This window comes from Arachis duranensis, chromosome 5 (assembly GCF_000817695.3).
Source record: "Arachis duranensis cultivar V14167 chromosome 5, aradu.V14167.gnm2.J7QH, whole genome shotgun sequence".
NCBI classification, from domain to species: domain Eukaryota; kingdom Viridiplantae; phylum Streptophyta; class Magnoliopsida; order Fabales; family Fabaceae; genus Arachis; species Arachis duranensis.
In genome coordinates this window covers 47182107-47185653 of record NC_029776.3, presented here as the reverse complement: position 1 = coordinate 47185653, position 3547 = coordinate 47182107, and the positions used below count along the sequence as shown (strand labels likewise).

At 36.5% G+C, this 3547-nt stretch overlaps 1 non-coding gene across 1 annotated transcript; it reads right to left on the bottom strand.

Moving 5' to 3' along the window:
- Positions 1–1233: 1233 nt before the first annotated feature.
- Positions 1234–1340, bottom strand: LOC127747925 (small nucleolar RNA R71). Its single transcript, XR_008009871.1, has one exon. It is a non-coding gene; the product is annotated as a small nucleolar RNA R71 (small nucleolar RNA).
- Between the last annotated feature and the right edge of the window lie 2207 nt (positions 1341–3547).

The following is a 3547-nucleotide window of genomic DNA, read 5'->3' as shown; positions in this document are numbered from 1 at the left end:
TTACTTCAAAATTTCGAAAACTTTACTAACAATTAATGTGATTTATTCAAAAATTTGAAGTTTGTTACTTTCTTGTTAAGAAAGGTTTAATCTTTAAATTCTAGAATCATATCTTTTAGTTTCTTGTTAGTCAAGTAATCAAATTTTAATTTTAAAATTCAATTCTTTTTCAAAATATCTTTTCTATCATATCTTTTTCAAAATTTTATCTTTTTCAAAAATTTGATTTCAAAATATCTTCCAACTTCTTATCTTTTCAAAATTAAATTTCAAATCTTTTTCAACTAACTAGTTGACTTTTTGTTTGTTTTAACTATATTTTATCTTTTTTTCAAAACCACCTAGCTACTTTCCTCTCTCTAATTTTCGAAAATTACCTCCCTCTTTTTCAAAAATTCTTTTAATTAACTAATTGTTTTAAATTTTAATTTTTAATTTTAATTCTTCTTTTAATTTTCGAAAATCATTAACCCTCTTTCAAAGTTAATTTTCGAATTCTCTCCCTCTCTCACCTTCTTCTATTTATTTATTTACTTACTAACACTTCTCTTCATCTCAAGAATCTGAACCTATCTTCACCCTTGTGTTTGGATTCTTACCTTTTCCTTCTTCTATCCTCTTTTTCTTCTACTAACATAAAGGAATCTCTCTACTGTGGTAAAGAGGATCCCTATTATTATTTTCTATTCCCTTCTTTTTCATATGAGCAGCAGCAAGGACAAGAATATTCTTGTTGAAGCAGATCCTGAACCTGAAAGGACTCTGAAGAGGAAACTAAGAGAAGCTAAATTACAACAATCCAGAGACAACCTTACAGAAATTTTTGAAGAAGAAGAGGAGATGGCAGCCGAAAATAATAATGCAAGGAGGATGCTTGGTGATTACACTACACCTACTTCCAAGTTTGATGGAAGAAGCATCTCAATCCCTACCATTGGAGCAAACAATTTTGAGCTAAAACCTCAACTGGTTGCTCTAATGCAACAGAATTGCAAGTTCCATGGACTTCCATCAGAAGATCCCTACCAGTTTTTAACTGAGTTCTTGCAGATCTGTGAGACTGTTAAGACTAATAGAGTAGATCCTGAAGTCTACAGGCTCATGCTTTTCCCTTTTGCTGTGAGAGATAGGGCTAGAACATGGTTGGACTCACAACCTAAAGACAGCCTGGACTCCTGGGATAAGCTGGTCGCGGCCTTCTTGGCTAAGTTCTTTCCCCCTCAAAAGCTGAGCAAGCTTAGAGTGGATGTTCAGACTTTCAAACAAAAAGATGGTGAATCCCTCTATGAAGCTTGGGAAAGATACAAGCAGATGACCAAAAGGTGTCCTTCTGACATCCTTTCAGAGTGGACCATTCTGGATATATTCTATTATGGTCTATCTGAGTTCTCCAAGATGTCATTGGACTATTCTGCAGGTGGATCCATTCACCTAAAGAAAACACCTACAGAAGCTCAAGAACTTATTGACATGGTTGCAAATAACCAGTTCATGTACACTTCTGAGAGAAATTCTGTGAACAATGGGATGTATCAAAAGAAGGGAGTTCTTGAAATTAATGCTCTGAATGCCATATTGGCTCAGAACAAAATGTTGACTCAGCAAGTCAACATGATTTCTCAAAGTCTGAATGGATGGCAAAATGAATCCAACAGTACTAAAGAGGCATCTTCTAAAGAAGAAGCTTATGATCCTGAAAACCCTGCAATAGCAGAGGTAAATTATATAGGTGAATCTTATAGAAACACCTATAATTCATCATGGAGAAATCATCCAAATTTCTCATGGAAAGATCAACAAAAGCTTCAACAAGGCTTTAATAATGGTGGAAGAAATAGGCTCAGCAATAGCAAGCCTTATCCATCATCTTCTCAGCAACAGACAGTGAATTCTGAGCAGAGCACCTCTAACTTAGCAAACTTAGTCTCTGATCTGTCTAAGTCCACTTTAAGTTTTATGAGTGAAACAAGGTCCTCCATTAGAAATCTGGAGGCACAAGTGAGCTTTATAGTATATTCTCTTCTTTTTATCCTATTTGATTTTCAGTTGCTTGGGGACAAGCAACAATTTAAGTTTGGTGTTGTGATTAGCGGATAATTTATACGCTTTTTGGCATTATTTTTAGGTAATTTTTAGTAGGATCTAGCTACTTTTAGGGATGTTTTCATTAGTTTTTATGCTAAATTTACATTTCTTGACTTTACTATGAGTTTGTGTGTTTTTATGTGATTTCAGGTATTTTTGGGCTGGAATTGAGGGACCTGAGCAAAACTCAGATAAAAGGATGACAAAGGACTGCTGATGCTGTTGGATTCTGACCTCCCTGCACTCGAAATACATTTCTGGAGCTACAAAACTTCAAATGGCGCGCTCTCAACGGCATTGGAAATTAGACATCCAGAGCTTTCCAACAATATATAATAGTCCATACTTTATTCGAGATTAGACGATGTAAACTGGCGCTCAACGCCAGTTCCATATTGCATTCTGGAGTCAAACGCCAGAAACACATCACGAACCAGAGTTGAACGCTAAAAACACATTACAACTTGGTGTTCAACTCCAAAAGAAGCCTCTACACGTGTAAAGCTCAAGCTCAGCCCAAACATACATCAAGTGGGCCCCAGAAGTAGATTTCTGCATCAATTACTTACTTCTGTAAACCCTAATAGCTAGTCTAGTATAAATAGGACATTTTACTATTGTATTAGACATCTTTGGATTAATTTTATGATCCTTTGATCTCGTTTAGGGGGGCTGGCCATTCGGCCATGCCTGGACCATCACTTATGTATTTTCAATGGTGGAGTTTCTGCACACCATAGATTAAGGGTGTGGAGCTCTGCTGCACCTCGAGTTTTAATGTAATTACTACTATTTTCTATTCAATTCAGTTTATTCCTTTTCTAAGATATCCATTGCACTTCACCATGATGAATGTGATGATCCGTGACACTCATCATCATTCTCACCTATGAACGCGTGATTGACAACCACCTCCGTTCTACCTTAGATCGAGCGCATATCTCTTGGATTCCTTAATCAGAATCTTCGTGGTATAAGCTAGAATTGATGGCGGCATTCATGAGAATCCGGAAAGTCTAAACCTTGTCTGTGGTATTTCGAGTAGGATTCAAGGATTGAATGACTGTGACGAGCTTCAAACTCGCGATTGTTGGGCGTGATGACTGATGAGCGGATAATTTATACGCTTTTTGGCATTGTTTTTAGGTAGTTTTTAGTAAGTTTAAGCTACTTTTAGGGATGTTTTCATTAGTTTTTATGTTAAATTCACATTTCTGGACTTTACTATGAGTTTGTGTGTTTTTCTGTGATTTCAGGTAAATTCTGGCTGAAATTGAGGGACTTGAGCAAAATTCTGAAAAAGGCTGACAAAAGGACTGCTGATGCTGTTGGAATCTGACCTCCCTTCACTCGAAATGGATTTTCTGGAGCTACAGAACTCCAATTGGCGCGCTCTCAACGGCGTTGGAAAGTAGACATCCAGAGCTTTCCAGCAATATATAATAGTCCATACTTTATTCGG